This window comes from Balearica regulorum, chromosome 15, assembly GCF_011004875.1.
Source record: "Balearica regulorum gibbericeps isolate bBalReg1 chromosome 15, bBalReg1.pri, whole genome shotgun sequence".
Taxonomy (NCBI): Eukaryota; Metazoa; Chordata; class Aves; order Gruiformes; family Gruidae; genus Balearica; species Balearica regulorum.
Window position 1 is genome coordinate 6,343,304 of NC_046198.1, and position 19,659 is coordinate 6,362,962.

General features: G+C 39.2%; 1 long non-coding RNA gene across 1 annotated transcript; it reads right to left on the bottom strand.

The window, feature by feature from the left end:
• Positions 1 to 976: 976 nt before the first annotated feature.
• LOC142604058 (uncharacterized) lies at positions 977 to 19,437 on the bottom strand. The gene is made up of 3 exons (XR_012837958.1): positions 18,838 to 19,437; positions 17,935 to 18,052; positions 977 to 1,092 (listed from the first exon to the last, which is right to left on the bottom strand). It is a non-coding gene; the product is annotated as an uncharacterized LOC142604058 (long non-coding RNA).
• Between the last annotated feature and the right edge of the window lie 222 nt (positions 19,438 to 19,659).

Here is a 19,659-nt window from a genome sequence, read left to right on the forward strand (position 1 = left end):
ACGCAAACTTAAGATCCAGAACAAAAAGGTTTGTTGTGAAGGAAAGGTGGTATTTTTTTATTCATGCTGACAGCTTAGACCAAATTCTCATGAGCAGAATTACAGCTCTGTTAACCTCACTGAGTTTACAACTGATGCAAATGATGCTCTTTGTCCTGAAATTGTGACGTGACATCAGTTGGATATACTAGGCTAAACCAGCCAGCTCAATGCCTGAACTCCTATTTTGCATACAATTGTGCCTTAATTTATATCATACTGAATTTAATTAATTTGACAGTTATATCATTTGCTAATATTTTTACACTACAGCTACCACTGTACTCTGCCTTCACTCATTACATTTAACATCTTTTATAAAACATTTGCTACAGACAAACAGCGATTTTACCTCCTCGCTACTGAGCATGCATAAGATCTTACCTCATAGCAGAAATAATAAAAAAAAAGCTTCGGAACAGATTAAGTGATGAAAAGGAAGCCATGGTAATACAAACTTCAAGAGCAAGGTTGTTCTTCATGTTAATTGTTTCTGGGGCATGTCTTTCCTAAATATATAAAAAACGTAATGGACATCAGACAAATCGGGTACAGGTTTAGATGCAAAATTATGTGACAAAGTTCTTGTCTTTAAATACACATGTGCACACAGGCATAGTACATCACCTTTGCAAAGACATCCCAGGCATACGCTGCTCATCCACTTGTTCATTACAGCAACAATATTAGGAACATTAATCCTACCGTACTTTTAAATTCACTTTCAACTCCAGCAAAACATAATCTATCACTGTGTGAATGGGAGGCAGAATATGTAATGTTTTTGAATATATATTTCTTTTTGGTACAAGTAATAACTATGGAATAAAGGTCCAGCCCTCAGACGCTATAGTGAGAAGATGAACTAAGAATCTGCATAAACAGAATTTCTTCATGAAATCACTAAACAAATTGCATAAAATGTTTCTTTGGGACACATCCAAGCATCTCTTTTGCTGATAAACAGGAACCTGAGTCAACCGCGGCTCTCAGAGACGTACAATCAAACTCAGCAGGGGTATTTTACTGAATTCAGAATTCTGGCTTCTTTTCCTGAGAAAAAAGAAAAAAATTAACAAAAAAAATTAGAGAAAACAACATCTATTTCAGCAATATTCTCCATGTAAGGAGCTAACGTGGCACTTAACAGAGCAACGCTTAAAATTAATTGCAATGCAAGCCTAAAACTTTCTTTTCTAGCCATTTGCAATTAGACTTTCTCAGCTGTAATCAATGAAGTATCATTAAAGGCTACCAAACGTTGCTTGAGATTTTGGTATGATTTAAATAAAATTAAGGTGCTGATCTGTTTTTGGTTTAGCGCAACTTAAAGGCTTGAAGGATTTGAACAAGGCCATATCATTAATTAGTATGTAGAGATGCACCTACAAAGCATATCAGCTCATTCCTGAAATCCCTAGGTGCTCGGGAGGTGGAGAAGAAATACCACTATTTCATCCATGCGTTAAAGCAAGCACACCATTCAAGTGTGTCCTTGCTCTCTCCCACATCACCTACCAGCGCGTGCAACGAAACACGAGATGCAGCCAGAGGTGGGAACCTTTTCTAAAGGAAGAGCTGGAGTTGGAAACACTTGAGCTACAACACCCTGCAGTAAAACACAAAATCAAAGCAGCAGCAGCGTTTTATGACTAATTTCAGGAGGGAAAAAAAGAAACAAAAAACCTTGTTTTTATATATATATACGTATGTATTTATATACATATTTTTGTATATATAAATATACATTTTTGAGGAAAAGAGAATCCTGGAGTTTTGCTCAGATCACATTTTAAACACTACAGCAGGGAAGATAGGCGGTATCCTAGCTGAGAAGCTTCTGCCTGATAAAATGCTGAAAGACAGACTGTGCGAACGCACGTCCTCTTTCCGCTTAACTGCTTTGAAGGAACATTGGTGAGTGTCAGCTGAAGGATGAAAGCTGTTCTTTTTCTGAAATATTTTCATATTTATCCTGCCTATTTGCCCAGGGTGCTTTAAAGGGGTAAATGACATCTTTCTTGCTACATACCCTTCTACCGAACCGCCTGAGGGGTAGACTGTGGCTGCAGCTCCGCTCGGCTTTGCAGGGAGTGGCAATACCCCTGCACGCATCCAGCGCCGGCCAGATCGCCGGGCGCTTTGGAGAGATGCGAGCTCACCTCTCTGCAAGCCCATACCAAGGCTGACCGCAGCTGAAAGGCTTCTCTCCGAGGGATATCCCGCATTGCCAGGGCAGCTGATTTTACAGAGCTTCTGTTTCTGTAATACGTCCAGAGTACACAGGGCAGGTTTTCAATGGCATTAGAACTCTGAGACTCCCTGGAAAATTCCAGTCCAATGTCTTGACATTTACAAAATTGATTTCATGCCATGACTGTTTTAGAGCCCAGAGTGTTGTTTCTTTTCCCTTATCTTGTTTCAGGGGGAAAAAAAAATAAATATCTATGCTAAGCTAGCAGAATCATCTTTGTGCAGTTTGCCTCATTACAGTTTGCAGGAGTGCCTGGAGCAGACCTGTACCCTGTGATGCTGTATCCAAGAGTAACAGAGCCAGGAGCCAAGGGGAATTTTATGGTCTACAATTAAAACTTCCTAAATGCTATCAATTCAGTAGATGAAATTAGCGCTACTAAGCTCATCTCTTTCTACAAAAATGAAATCCATGCTAAGTGAGTATGGCACCTTTGTTTTGAAAAACATTTACTCTCCTGGGTGTTTGTTGAGACTTGTGGACCATAAAAATAGACAGTAATTTGAAGCATTTTATTGAAATAGTCTTTTAGAACATTTAATACAAATGCACACAGATGTACCCAGCTCAGGCTGCACTCTGCTAATTATCAGCTTTTTTCCACCACTTTGCAGATGGTGGAAACTATCCTTGTATTTTTACATCTTGCCTATTTGCCCAGGATGCCTATATGAAGTAAATAACATCTTTTCTCTTATGACATTATCACTATCCTTGCAGCACAAGCTTTAATCAACTTTTATTAATTAAGCAAGGGACAAAATTTTCTGCCTGGTAATGTGGTTTCGAAGTCTGTGATCAAAAACCCATGATGACTTAAAAGATCAGAGAAAAAGCTAACAACTAACACTTCTGCACACAAATACAATTTAAAATTTCCATAGGAAGCACTACTGGATCAGCCTCTCACAGTAGGAATGGCGAGACTCAGTTTGCTGTTGCTGAGGTTTCTGCATTTGTTTTATTTTTGTCCAAGGCTGATTTTTAAATCTTAGCATGTCTGGTCACCAGGGACATATCTTAGTGGAGACAAAGTAGAAAGGCTTTTTTGGAATTGAATGCCACACGTTGGAGGCATCCTGAGGATGGTAGCCAGTACCCAGATGAATTTCAATAAACTTTCTTACAAGACAAGCCTTCCTAGATACTAACAGCACTCACAGCTTGGGTCTTTTGTCATGGACATTTAATTGACCCAGGCTTGCATAAGATGGTACCCTTGATACCAATCCTTGAGCTTACTCTTTCAAGCAGGTTTAAAAATAAGTTGCCTTCACTGACACATTTAAGTAAATGCAAATAGTTTTTAAATAATTTGTCTCTAAAAAATAAATTATTTTTCAATCACTTGTTTCACATATCATAAATCAAAGTCCTGATTACCAAGACATCTGATCATGGTATTTTCTGCAGGTTTACAAATGCTGTACCTGACACAATGAGACACAGATAACCAATTTTTGAGTTTGCACGTGTTGATCACCATTCTCTACTTGAAATGCAGTATTTAACGCTGTTAAATTTCTTGTTTGGTTATTTACAGACTAGAATCTTCATACCAAAGGTTATTGCCATATATGCAGCACAAAATATCTCTACCCTTAGCTAGCTCTATTATAACAATTAATAAATCATTTGGATATGCCAATCTTCTCATTATTTGTTACTCACCTTATGCCAGCTGTTTTTATATGACAATACTCAATCCTTAATGACTGTCCAGCATTTTGTCACATGGGATTTAGCCTTACCCATTATTCTTGCCAGAGGCAATGCAAAAATGTGTCCTTTCCCCAGTCAGTGTAGCCAGAAGTGGTTCTGTAGCTCTGTATCCCCTCTTTAAATTCACTCTCCCTGACATTTCAGCGTCCTTTACTATAGTTGTCTCAGGAAAATATCCTCCCTGGAACATGGTCTGAAATTTATATTATTTTATACCTTTTCATTAAAAACTGATGGTAGATCTAGTGTAACCTGGTATCCAACCATGACATGTGCTCCACAGTAGTAATTTGTATTCCAAAAATATCCAGTAATATTACAATTTTCACTAGAAAAGTTCCAAGGCTAGAAGACATACTCTGTAAAACTACCTGATCAGGTCTTTCTCTTCCTAGATAAAAAGCCATGTTCTCTTAGCGTGCAGATTCTCCTTGTGAACAAAATTCAAAGCTAACCGATCCTCTTCTGATTCAGGAAACACGAGGAAAAAGGAAATCCTCACAGTTCTCCCCAGTCTGCTCTGTCCCCATCCTGAGTCCCAGTCTTAGAGACGCAGGGACACACAGAGGTGGACATGACAAATCTTGATCCACTGACACTAATGTTAAAATTCACTTTTTCACAGGATCACAATCTGTTGTGTAGGTTCTGCAGGACAGAAAGTAATTTCGCTAGGATGCTATTCTTTCAAAGTACTTCTGCATCTCTCACTCTCAGGAAAGCATCCCACCACCTCGACATGACTCCATGCCTGTGCTATTTTAACCTCCCTTCTTTAGGCTACTCGATATCTCACTAAGTTACCTTCATCTGCAAAGGGATTTTTATGAGGAAAGGCTTACAACAGACAAAAAGAACCCACGCTGCACAAGGCTACCTAATCCTAACCTCTTCTCACACAAAGTAACCTCACTTTTGCCACCAACTGTCAGGCTCCCTCCTTTCAGGTCTTGTGTATCTCACCATCACTTGCTTTGTGGCTAACTCTGAATTTAGCTGTCTGAAATCACCATGTTTGAAAAATTTGCTCTAGAGAGAAAACATTTCAGTTCAAGGTAATGTTTTTAATTTCCTTTTGGTGCATGAAATTAATTAGAAAAGGGACATTTAAAATATCGTTAATGAAACCACAGAGATATTGTACAAAAAGTAAAATAAAGTCCCTTAATTAGATATTAGATTAACAACTTTTAATAAACTTATGTAAAGTTAGTCAATCAATGCTATTCTCTCTCAGTATCCCCAGAGCAATTAAAATTCAGTGCTCTGCAAGATCCGTTTAGTGATTCGGCAAGGTCTCTTTTGGAACCATGCGCACAGTATTAGTATCGGGGCATTGTACAGGAGCCCATACATTATATGAGATTCCTACGGCAGCAGGTTTGTGGGTCCTTCAAACTAAATGAGTCACGGAGAGACTCATCTATTAGATCTCAGATGTTAATAGGAGGTATGTCCAATGGCTTTGAGGTCACTCCATATAAATGACAATGTGCATGAGATCATTGGAATATCCATCAACTGTATGATCCGTCTGACGGTGTGGATGTTGCCAGAAGTGTAGTTGTGAAAGGTAAAATAAGCATGTTTTTTCTTTGCCTGCAGATACATGCTCAGAGGTCACAGGACTGCAACATGTCATTTTTCAATTCTTTATTGAGAGGACAAAATAATTCACAAACATGCTTAGTTTATCTGTCCCTCTAGCAGCTGCTGTATGTGAACAGCAATTATTTTTCAGTATTAAAGTGCTTACAGCAGAATTCATCAGTATACTTTTGTCCTTCTAAAAGCAGGTTTGAAGTTAAAAAGCTCTTGAAATTGATGTAAAGCCGTAACTAAAAACAAACTTAAAGACTAAAGTAGTTTTAGAAAAATAATTTTTAACAACCTTATTCTTGCCAAGATGTGTACTTGTGTATAGTCATTTGCTGTGACTGGATGACAGTGATTATATTTTTTAATTTTTTTTTACATTAATTTACTGCCTATTATAAGAAGTAAGCAACAATTTTTTTTTTTTTTTTTTTAAAGTAGGCTTTATGTGAAGAACAGCTTATCTGTCAGTTCATTTCAGAGGAAACCTGTGAAATTCTACAGTGGTCTGTGATGAAGGAACACTTTTCTAGCAGCCCAAAGTCAAAAGATGTTCTGGCAAAGGAAGCCTGAACCTACCCTCTAAAATTTGTTCCTCACTCTCAGGAGACCAGAACTACCAGGAAGTTTTCTCCCTAACAAAATAATTTGAAAATCAGTGAAGGGCTTGAAAAGCAAAATCATACCTTAATCTGCCAGTGGGAAAGTTACTGGATGCATAATTAGCACTGTCCATGCCCCAGTGCCACTGCAGCTCCTTCATTTCTGGTGTAGGGAAGGAAGAGCACCATGGTTATGAAGAATATTTATTTACCACTGAGAACAATGAGACTGAACTGAAAAAATCAAGGTACGAATTTAGAGATAGTTCAACTTCCTCTGCGGTAATACACAGGGTTGTTTGGGTTGAGGGTGGTTGGTGCATTTTGCTTTTTCTTTAAACAGAGTAGTTGATGGTATCTGAAGGCTTTCTACAGCTCTGAAGGTCTGCCTTACTGAAAAATGAGGTCTTTGGAGAATGCATTGCAAGCCCTAATGGCTTCTAGACACAAGGGAAGAAAGAGTCGTTGGCTATTTCCCAGCAAGAAATCATTCTAAAATATTTAGCATCTTGTCTATCCTCAAGAGATAAGCGCAAATGGTGATTTGCTGATGCCTGACCCAAGGCACAAGCCACAGAAAGTATTTCAGAACTTTTGGTTCTGCAAAATAAACCTCCTAAAATAATCTGGAGAATCACACATAATCATTTCGTGCTTTGTCAGGCTCATTTGTGTAGTATTTTCATAAAGGCACCGTTTTCCAAAGGGGCTGTTGTCCTAGTTATAGAATTAACTGAAAAATTACTTCTTTCTGCCTAATGCCTATAGCCTAATTTAAATAGGAACACACTTCAGGTCTATTAACTGAGAATAGAGAACGTAAGCAGATGCAACAGTATTAGAGAGTGAGTTTATGGGAAAACTAGAAATTGATTCATAGTTTTGAAACCACAGGAAAACTGTCTCTCTTGTAAACACATATGCCATCCAAATTGTCACTGTAAAGACTGTTTTTGTTGGACTCTTGGTGCTTTGTCTCTTTAGCTGACTCAGACGCAGAGACCCATGGGTCCAGCTTCTCTTGTTTCATCTATACCATATCCACCTAATCCCTTGAGCACTCAGCCCACACTCTCTGTGTGATCCAGCAAGAGCATTGTGATTTTGTAAGCTTTAAAGCTATGTGTTTTTCGGTAATGTGTAGTCTCCATGAAATGAGAGCACAGCCAGACTTTCCTTAGGATCCAACACATCAAACCAAAGAAGATATTTTAAATAACAAAGATCTAAGATTGCTGTGCACACAGCTAGAACTCCTTCATAAAAGCAGCCGTATAAAAACCAGTATTTTGTAGTTTGATATGTGCACAGTCACAAAAAATAAACCACAGCCCTGAGACTATTCTCGGTTACATTGAAATCACTCTAACAGAGATATAAATTAAAACACATTTTGGAAGCTCCCTAAAATGATAGAACCTTTTTTCTCCCTGTTTCAGCTAAAAGTGCAATCAACATCTGCTATGAATCTTTACATTTTCCGTAGCTTTACTCAACTTAAAAAAGATGGCCATCTAACTTCAGAAAAGATCCGAACCACTTGTCTGCTCTATTTAAAACAAACTGTTTAGGACAAGGACGTTTTCCTCTGGTCTGTGATCAATGTCTAGCATAACTGACCCAAGATCTTCACTGAGATCATAAAAGTATTAAGTAAGAATACTAACACCACGTGAGCAGGTTGGCGTACAAGGCATACAAGCAGTAATAATTTACATGACCTTCTCTTCTGCTGATACTGGTAGCTCAGTTCTCGCCCTTCTCTCTCTCTTCTCTGCAGGGAACTTCGGAAGTTATTCATCTCCTACAAGTTAAAAAAACCTTGAGCTTCACTCAAATGCATCAGGGGATCTGTGAAAGTTTGTCACAGATTATGTGTCGATGTAGGCACTGTTACTCAGAGGGTACATTATTGATAAAAGCTAAATATTTCATCTTTCTTCGCTGTCTCTAAACAAAACTGGCATTTACTTACCAGGAGACAAAGTTCAGCCTTTTCAATATTATAACAAGGAAACATGCTGGTAATTTCACTCTGAAGAAAACAGATACTGCTGCCTCTCTGCAGCTGTAGCAGAGGAAAGCCGCGGCGTTCCCTCCCTTCCCAAACAGGGGTCTGGAAATCCAGAGGGGTGTCCCAGCAGCTGTGCCTTGCGGCACGCTCAGCACACAGCCCGGGGTACAGCCCAGTGGGAGGAGGGATGCTTTCAATTCTACGTTTCCATCACTCTTACAGGCCAAGTCCAGCCCATCCTATTAGCTGCGTGCAGGTGTTTCTGCGTGTGTTTGTGCTTTAATTATTCATAACATCACCTTCACATTTTATGGATTATTCTGCATCAGTTCTGGTACTTGTCTCATGCATTATGCATGCACCTGAATCTGTTCGGATGGTAGGCATAAAAGACACAAAGCATGTCTCTCACCTGTATGCTTCTGATTAGAAAAGAGCGTTTCTAACCCTGAGCCTGAATTGAATCCCTAATGCGTCCTCCTTTGTCCCATAACTGCACATCCTCCAACGAACAAAAGGTAGAATTTTTTTTCTCTTCTCGCTCATCCAAACTCTCCTAATTTTACTTTTTGGACAATGTCAGCTTATAACAAAACAATTTCCCTTATAAAATGCACTTTTTTCTGAGTGCTGGTTCTGAAGTACTGTCTACTAAAAATCATAGTAAAAACCTTTTTGAAAACAGTATCTCTGAATGAACCAAAGTCATCAAGTCTGAAGTCTCGAAGCACAGGCGTCGCACGGTACATTGCTGCTTTACTCTAACAGGCATCAGAGAAGACAACGGGATACGTTGTTTTGATCATGCTAATGCAGCTTACTGTTTTAAAGATGTGACAAATTATTCATAACTTTGAGTAGAAATCCAAGTGAAAGTTATTGAGGGTTTTTTTTAATTGCTAATTGGTTCCTTGTGCCGCACACCTCGTTAGCGATGCTGCATTCCTTTCTTCTTTTTTCCAATGTAACTAAATGACAGAGCTTCTTTCACACAGGGCCCCAACTTTTCAAAAATCAAAGACATTTTTCAAAGTTGTCCTAGTCGAAGAGGAAATGATTTTATGGCAGAAGGAATACTCAGGTTGGATGGGGAGGTGCTGGTGCAGAGGGACATGGACAGGCATTGCTCCCGCTCAGGCTGGCGCCCAGGGCAGGACCGTGCCACTCACCTCCAGGGAATGGCTCATCTCCACCAGTGCCGCACAGCAGGTCCTTTTCTTTTCCCTTGAAAGCTAATCCTCCAGTAAAATTGCCAAGATAGCTCTAGTAAAGGACAACCCAGGAAAGAGTTCTTCGATTACACAGAAATATTTTAAGAAAAACATAGCAAAATTATGTAAATAGATTTAAATAGTAGCCTCCTGCATTCTTGGTAATTGTTTTGCCTCCTACACCCAGAGCACTGAGTTCTGAGCATGGAGAAGAGCCTGAAGCTAATTATAACCAATTGACATCAGCCCTTGGTCCAAGCAGACGCTACTCGGCATCCTGCATTTAAAATATTATGGTATTCAACATGGAGAGAGCACTGTTTGATTTGGGGTGTTATTCTTCCCCACTACCTACAGCAAGACTGTTAGCTGCCGGTACTGACGTGCCTGACAGGTTTTCTTCACTATCCTTGCTGGTCTCCGGACAAAGGCCTTGGAGAGAAAGTAGTAGTTATATGTGTCTGCAAACCATAAGGAAATTATATCACCCAGCAGATTTCAGACCCCATTTTTAATCCAGTTCAAACAAACTAAAAATAGCTTACCTGCCTTCTCTACTCATGCTCCCCTGCTTGTCAGGTTGAAATGAACCTCAGCATGGTTTCATCAAATAATGATTTTTTTCCAATCACACTTAGGAGACAAAAAAAAAAAAAGCTGTGCTTTTACTCATGGCAGACTTCACTGAATACTCTCCTTTATCCCCTGGCCAGCGCGCAGTTGCCTGCTGTCACGCTTCTGTTAGCTAACGTGCAGAGTCTTGTTCTAAAGGTGGCAATACTGTGCACCAGGACCCACCAAAGACAGCAGCTGTCTCCTCTGTGTAGCCACAGTTCGAGCAACACCACAAGATGCAACCGGCTCTCCAGCCTTCCAAGGCAACCCTGGTCTTCTCGTACTGAACCACGTTACCATTTCTTTCCAGTCCTGCATTCTGCAGAGGTCAGATATTCCCACCCTACCGGTTTTGACTTTGGGCTGCCAGCTCCTATTCTGAGCGGTAATCTTCCCTCCTATCCCTTTGGACTGTGCTTCAGCAGGCTTCTAGATGTTCACCAATCCAGGCAACTTGCTGTCTGAAAACCCAACGCAAATGGCCACTGTACTCTGGTTAAACCACCTCACCATGTGGAGGAGGTCCATTGCACATACAATTTTATACAGACTTTGTCGCTTTGGCAGGCCTGTTTTAAAACACATCTGTACCTTTTCAGTAAAAGTTTCAGAAGAATTGGGGAGATTTATGCATGAACTCAAAGGTAAACACATGTTCAATATTTTGCAGGGTAGGTTTTGAAACCTGTTTGCAAGTAGGGAAAGGTTTTTAAGCAGAGAGTTGTAGGGAGAACATCACCTCTTCTAGATGGCGAAATCTAGGATCCTACACCAAATAAACCTTCTCCCAGAATTTATGAATTAGATATTTTCTCTCCAAACTTTCTAATGGCAGAGAAAAATGCTATGTGCCAGCAGACAACTGAGAATTATGTTGACAAAAACGATACCTAAGGAAACAACTTTTGCTATGTTTCATCTCTTAGTTAAACCTGAAGAGTTCCCATAATGCACAGATACAGAAAGTAAAAGGAGCAAGCAAGACGTGGGAGAAACAAGCGTTTTCTTTTTGAGGAGTTCACCTCACCCAGGGATTGGTTATGGCCAGACTCAGCAGAGTACTCACGTACACAAGGCTCTTCTTAAGCATTCAGCAACGGTTTCATAAGTTCCCATTTAACTCTTGCTAGCCTATCCAAAAGAAACTCTTCAATAAAAAGGAGGTAGTTAAGGAAAGGTGACTGCAACTCACCCGTCACTTAAAAAGGGCCATATTGACTTTTTTTTTAGCAATGCTAACATGCAGGAAAAACTTGTGTTAGACTTACTTTTTCTTTTCTACAACCATCCTCTTTCCTCAGTCCCTCATTAGACAGTAAATCTTCCTTTATATAATTGCATGAGGTAACAATGGTATCTGCAGCACCAATTATGACATTTTAATTAGCTGACCAAATGTTCCCAATCCCAATTTTAACCTAATTAGTATATTTTGAGGCTTGAGCTGTATAGTCATTACCATACAAATGTTTCTATAGTGCAAACTTCCAAAGCAGGTTGAAGTGAATAAAAGACTGTCCCAGAGCTCAGCGAGTTTGGAGTGGATATTCCACACCTCATACCAGAAGTATCAGGTACCTGCCTTTCCAGATAACATGAACTGGTTCTCAGCCCCTCTGTATCCAACTAAGATAGTGCAAGAAGTAAATATCCTACATTTAGATTTATAGAACACTTTTTAATCTCTCAAGTGCTTTGCAGGTATTAACCACATAATCATTAAATATTGATATTTGCATGATTAATGCTTTGTTGTTACATTATATGAGAAAAAGGATACAAATGTTGGGAGAAGTAATCTGCCTTGGAAGCAAGCCATGAATTAGTGCATAGTAACTCTGTAACTTGTGTTTCAGATATGCTCCTATTAAAAAACTGGCAGCTTTAGAAATAGAACTGTGGATGTAGTGATCCTGGTGCTGTATCCTCAACTCCATCTCATCCTGTATCAATAATTTGGCTGAAATTAAAACTTTATGCCTAGAAGGACCATTTCCCAGAACAAGGAATTTTAGAGGATTTATGCAGCACAAAGTCTGATGGATCTCAGGTCAGCATCCTGGTTTGGGGATTTTATGGCCCTCATCTGCACCACATCTGTAATGTTTCCTCTTGTGCAGTAATTGGAATGGAGAGCAACTGCTAACAAGACATTTTTCTTCTGAGTTTACTCATTTCTTGCATGTTCTCTTTTGTGACTTTGGACATAATTTATTTTTTTTTTAGTCCATTGCTTACAGAGGGGGGCAAATATACATATCAAAAATATTCTTCATTTGACTAATAAGTTGCTTCTTTGTTACTTAAAAAAGACAAAAATGTAGCTGCACCAAGTAGGCAAAGTATAAAGAGCAGATCCTCAGGTATTATAATTTAGTACAAATTTGGCAGAGTTATACCAATTTACCACAGTTGAGGATAGGGTCCCAGAGGGTGTCCTTGTTATGTATTTCTCTATTACACATCTCTGCTAGGTCAGCAAGTTCCTGGTTTTCATTAATACAGTTCCTGCAAGAGTTACGCAGAGGTAACAAATGAAACCCGGGAAGATTCTTTCTAATCTAGTTGACCTGCTTTATCCAGCTTCTTTCCCTTCCTCCTAATATTCCTCCCAAGATTCAGCGTACAAAAAGCCCATTTCAGCTAATCATCACTTGAAGACAAGTAATTGACAAGATTTATTTTTTTTTTTAAATTTAGTTTTTAAAACTCCTTGGAAAGATCATTATTGGTGAAATACACATGATTGTGCTGGTATTTTTTATACTTGGCCAGAAAGAAAATTGTTCTGTTTTTTTTCTCAATGACTTTATAATGGATTCTGAAACTAGCAAGAACTAAAGAATGCAGGAAAGAAGAAAAAATACAAATTTAAACCTTATTTAGATACTAGCTCACTAAGTGTTCCTCTCAGAAGTGACTAGGACATTTTGCTGCACTCAACCTGCCAATAGCTTGCTGCCTTACCCAACCCAAAGGTTGCTCTCCCCTGGGGAAGCTCAGAAGTGTCTGGCTTAGCTTTGGAGCTGCAGAAATGGCAAGCCACAGCTCCTGGAAGGCATTGCATGAGAAACACTGGTCACAACACAATAAAGATGGCTTTTATGTTATTTCTAACACAAACTCGCTTGATTCTGGTTTTATGCATCATCCCTAAACATCATAGAATGGTTTGGGTTGGAAGGGACCTCAAAGCCCATCCAGTCCCAACCCCCTGCTGTGGGCAGGGACACCCTCCACTAGCCCAGGTTGCCCAAAGCTCCATCCAGCCTGGCCTGGAACACTGCCAGGGAGCCAGGGGCAGCCACAGCTTCTTCAGTGACTGTTCCAGTGCCTCACCACCCTCACAGGGAAGAATTTCTTCCTAATAACTAATCTAAATCTGTCCTCTTTCAGCTTAAGGCCATTGCCCCTTGTCCTGTCACTCCCTGCTCTTGTAAACAGTTCCTCTGCAGCCTTTCTGTAGCCTCTTTAGGTACTGGAAGGCTGCCATAAAGATATATATATAAATATACCTGCCAAATTCTGGATAGAGGTAATAGACACATTTTTATGATTATGATAAACCACAAAAATGTGGCACAGCAAGTAGAGGGCTAGACACAGCCACTAAAATAATCCAGGAGAGGGATGGTAGCAAAGATATACTAGCTTTATGATATAATATTCTTTAAATACCCTCTGATATAAAACGCTTCTGCTTTTTTCCTTTTTCTCTTAGCTCTTGACGTGCAGGATGGCAAGTGGATTATGAACAAACTACAAGCTTCCATGCGCTGTTGGAGAGGTGTTAGCTGGTATAAATAGCAGAGGTTTGAAGAGCAATAACAAAAGTCTGTGCTCTGTGCAGTAAGGACGCATGCAGTGAACATGCCTGGCAAGTAGAAAGTCCAGTGTCTACTTTCCTGGTTTTCCAAGCCTTGTAGAGTACAAACTAGCGCTCAGGAAGATTTATCTCAAGTCAGATTAGAACCACTGCTTGTCCACACTGAGCAGTGGCACAGAATGAACTTGAGAACTACATCAGAATAGCAGCCCAGATATGTAATATTCTTTGAGACACACAACAAATTAACAGCCAGTCTCCATCGACTGTTAAGTCAATGTAGGCTGTTGAATACATTCTCTCTACTTATCTCTTTTCAGGGCAGCAGACAACTTAAAAATAAAACATAAATATATAAAAACATCATTCTAAGTAACATACAGGTTTTTCAGTCTCCACCATCATACATGGAAACCTTACTCTGAACAAAGACTATTATGTGTACCAGCTCTGCCAGTGTGATCTGGTTTTGTGATTATGCCTATTGGGAACTGACCTAGATTGTATTTACAACCACTCATACTGGTTTTGCATTTGATAAGGAGATTTCTAAATGCAAACCAATATCAGTGACAAGCTAGTTATATACCCAGTGAGTTCTGAAGGGCTCAGAGCACCACTTCTCTACTGTGCAACCACCACCAGCACCATCCAAACAACTATTATCATCATTCTTATCTAGAGTCACAGCATCAATTTCCAACAAAACATATGGCATTATAGCCTGCTAGAATCTCGGCATCTCTAGATTGTACTGATGTTATTTTAGGCTGATAACACAGGCCAAGAACAGCTGTGGCACAATCCTGATCTTGCTGATCCTGGTGATAGGATACCAATCTGCTTGAATGTGAGATGGAAGAAGCCTTTGCTATCTGCAAGCTAACAGCAGAAACTAGAAAAAGAACAGAAAAGCCCATGCTTTTATATATTTTGGGGGGTTTTGGCAGGACCAGCATAATCAGATATGTATATTACAGTGTATCAGTTTAATGAAAATGCAGAATTTGTAAGAATTTCCTTATAAGATTTATGGCAGACTGTCACTCATGGGAGAAGGACTAGCCAGCAGCATGTTCACACTGATAGACTGTAGAGTGCTGCAGCCAGCAGAGGGTTAGTAGGACCCTGCTCATCGTGTGCTCGAGTTGAAAGAGCCTGTAAAAGGAACGTGAATCTGTTTTTCGGGGGAAATTGTGCTCTGCAAAACTGAGGTGATGGTGATTCTAGACAAATGTGTTTATTCTTTAACCTTTGGTGAGGCACCGTGATTATTTTTTTTAATGGATAGCAAACAAACTTTGAGGAGAGGGCTTTGGAAAGACTGCAGCTTGAAGCACAGTTTCCCTTCCCAAAGAGAAGAGTAAGAGGAGCAAGTACCAGTTTGTCAAATCTTGGTGTTGAACCATTCCTTTGCATCCCCAAATAAGGCATTTCCTCAGAACCTTAGACAGGTCAACAGTGCTGAACATATTTTTCTAACCCATCTCAGATGCACACAGCACGTAAATCATCCCTAGAGCTCACAGAACTACGGCAGCAATAGACGGCAGGACAAGAATGCCAGTAACACTGCAAAGGTTAGCTGCACAAGGAATATTATCTAAAATATGCCTCATATTAATGCCAACAAGTACAACTTAAAATCTAGTTCTAAACTTTCAGAGGCTTGTTTTGATCTACAGTAATTAACATTCATTTGTTAAAATTCATTATTTACCAATATGCATATTTTGAAAGCAAGAAAGTCGTGCATGTAAAGGGAAATAGAATATTTTATTATGGAAGTGTATTTGTATTGGTTATCTATGTTTGACTTTGTATTCCAACTTTATTCTGTTATCTTGTTTAAGCATAGTGTTAATATAATTTTTGCAGCACACCATGTAATCAGACATCACAGCTGTGGGAATCTGTTATATTGCTAGAGATTTACCCTGTGGCTCTCCACAAAGACTTGGGAGTGTAACGCCAGGATTTGTTCTGCCCAACTGTTCTGTCTGACAAAGATGATACTCTTGTGACATGCAAGTCTAATAAAGAGTTATTCAACAAAAAATTATTTATTTTGCCTTGGATTGAAACATTGCTTTGGGGCCCAAATATTTTTAATGCTTATTTTCATTCTGGTCACCACTTTCAGGCTTCATTATGAAGAAATTAAAGCTGGATAGTATCTTTTACCTTTTGATATCTCAAAAAAAACCATCCATAATTTTCCCAGAAAAATATTAGTTGGGGAAATATATCCTAATTTCCCTAAAACTATTAAAAACAGTTGACATTTTTACCATCTCCAGTGATTATGTAAAGTGCTTTAAATCAAGTTTTATCTGGTTGCAACAGATTTGGTATTTTTTCTACTATCTTAACAGCATTTTAAATGGTATCCCACAATCTATCATCCTTTTAAAATTTATAGATGTTTAAATGCCATTTAAAAAAAAATATTTCTTCACAGCTTCTTTATATTGGGCCTCTATTGTAGTGTTTAATGCTTGCTGAAAATAAAAATGTAACATCAAATAAAGGCAAGATAAAACCCTAAAATTTAACATTTCTCAATGTTCATCTTGAGATGAACACCTCTGACTGTAGGCATAGTTAAACAGTACATCATTATAGGACCTCATTTTGAAGAACTTTGGTGTTTAATCTTTAAATCTCAGTAAAATAAATTATGTTTATATATATCAATGCAATTATTCCATCAAACGAAAGTGTTTTCACACAGCTCAAGTATAAGTAACAGTGGTAGGCTTTTCATATTTTTAATACAGTTGGAATCATTTCTTTTAGTAGCTATTCAACAGGAAAGAAACACTTCATGCTGCCATTTCCAACATCCTTAAAGTATTTTTAAAACCACCTAAAGAATTCAAAAGCGGGGGCACAATTCTCTGTTGATTACATTTTATAAGTTGTTATAAATTTTTTATAGAAAGGAATTGCTTGCTATTAAATACTCCAGGGTTTTAAAGTTATTTCTATGGAGCTATTTTTAATTTATACACACACACACACAAAAATAGCTACATTAAAGGACGCAGCAAAGTCACCCAATTGAAAGTTAGCACATGCCAGAACTAGAGAGGCCCAAGAAATCTTCCCTCTATCTGTTTCTATGTGCAATTTACTGCAAGTAGCACCACAAACACGATACCACTGTGGAATTAGAGATTGGATCAGAAATGCGGAGGGAAGAATTAAGGTTCAGCAGGCAACGATACATCTAGCAATTTTTAACTTTTGAGGGCATGATGACAAATCCATTGGCTCTCAATTTACAATTCTGTGATTTTTTTAAAATGAGAAATTAATAAACAATCAGATCATGCTATTGCAATTATATTGCCTCAGCTATTTCCTTCAGTTCCACTGTCCCCACTGCCACTGGAGGATCTCACAGGTGTCAGACTCGGGGGTACACATGTGCAGGACAGAAAGCGTATGGATGGGACGAGACCCCAGCAGCTTCCCCTCAAATTAGGATGGCTACCCTGGTTCTGTGCTGTGTGCTTTATGCAGTGTGGAGGGTTGCTGCTGCTACTTTGGCTAAATTAAGTTTTAGCTCTTCAGAGTGTTTCATATTCATTTATTAATTAGGCTAGATACCACAATTTTCTTGGGGAATACAAGAATGTGGAAGAGAAACAGCAACTTGTAATAGCTTATAACCCAGTTAACTGGAATACACGGGAGAAGGAGCTGTGGCTTTTCTGTAAACCCAGGGGCTTCCAGTTAAATATCAAACACCTTCTATGAAAGTCAAAGACATTAGACATAGTTTATAAAAATTTTAAAGAGTCTTCTCTGCTGCAGAAGGGCTGGGAAACCTCTGTCAGCAGGATGTTTTCTGCAGGTATTAACTTCATGCCAAAAATTTCTGAGCAAGTTTCTGCGTCCCACTCCAACTGTTGCATGCTCTTGCACAAGAACAAAAAAAAGCCCAGACTGTGAAAATCAGCTACATGAGAACCATCTCCAGCTGAATTCCCCCACATGCAGAGCACGCCAAGGCCTGGCACAGTGGTCAGGTTGCGATTAACACGTACCATGACTGCAACTAGATTAAAATCAACATGAAGGAAAACTCCATTCAGCTGCACATAGGTGAATCCTTAGCAAAGTGCCTGATCGTATACACCACACCAAGGAAGAGCACAGTGCAGCCTTGAGAAAAGAGAAGTCAGACCCTTAGTTTTAGGAGCAGCAGCATATATAAGATACCTAAAAAAAAAAAAGTCTTCTCCCCTTTCTTTTCCCTCTTTCTTGTTTTGCCTTTGCTGTTCTAATTTATGATGTTCTGCAGAAGACAAAAGCCCAGAAGAACTCAGTACACTGGCACTATGCCTGGAAAGGTGACATATTGCACATACATTTTTCATACGTTTTCAAAAATATCCGTGTGATAGGTTTTTTTGCATGAATTACTGTACGTGTTTGGCAGAGCAACACCCCTCCCTTTATCCTGGGCAACTACACAAGGACATTCTGCCTTCAGTTCCTGCTGAAACTTCCCACAGAAAGAGACTCCTTCAGAAAAGCATCCCTTGCTCAGAACAGCTCTGAACTATTCTTGTAACTGTCAGCAAGAGCTTGAAAAGAAGCAGAGGGAATGTGCTGCTTTATAATAGTTTGGGACCTGATATGAAGCAAAAAGCAAGTACAGGTTTCAGGGTACAGTTCAAATGACAACCAGAGCAACCAAACAATACAGTCCATAAATAGAGAGTTCCTTATCTGAGAATTATCTTATCCTTATTCCTAATCTGTCTGGATGTGTTAGCATTAAAAAAAAAAAAAAAAAAAAGGCCTTTCTTCAATAACAGCTGCATCCAATCTCTATCCCCTAGATAAAAGTTTTTTAAGCAAGTAAAATCTATCTGGACTTGAACATGAATCTAACTTTAAAACGTGCCTGTGCAATTTTTTTCACAGGTCTATATTTGTCCTACCTGCACTCAAGTTATCTGAACACCTGCCAGGCTTCATCTGGAGACATTGTGCTTTAGGGCAGCTTCGTGAGCTTGTTCGAGCGTGGCGCTGGCACATCGCTGCATTCTCATGGACTCCACCTCGGAGCTGGCCAAGCTGCGCTGGGTCTCTGCAAGATGCTACAGACAGGCTGAACCCTCATCACGCAGATGCTCAGTTGAGGACTCATGGGAAGGTGTGAAATGCTCATTTATTCACCACAGTAACTCAGAACTTACATTTTACACCTGCCATTTTGGTGTAGTGAGTACAAAAAGTCAGTCAAAAATCCAGCACTAAAGACGGGCATTCAGGAAATTCTAAGACTCAAGTTTCTTTTCTTTGAAAGTCTGAAAACACATTCTCCTAGTCCACAGTTTTCTTTGTTCAGTTCTCCTTCCATTCACACTTCAGATACTAAAGATCTATATATGCACCTCTATATTTAATTTAAGAGCCAAGATTGATGTTGTTGTTAAGGATGTTGCCCTCTAACCTGATGGTGAAACTGAAAGCTGCCACTAAGGTGCCTGAAAGACAAAGCAGTTAGCGTTGTAGTAGGCTTCATGAAGACTTAGTAGAGTATAAATTTAAGTCCATATAATACCAATGGCTTTTTCCCCAGTGTGCAGCATTTTTTATCCGTAAATGCAATAAGATTTGAAAATTCTTGTATTAAGCTATTCAGAACTAGTGCAGTTTCCTTTTTGAAGTTCAGCTTTATGAATCATTGAGATATAGCTCAACTACTGCACAATACCGGTAGATAGATGACATAGCAGACATGAAAATACTGCTTGTGT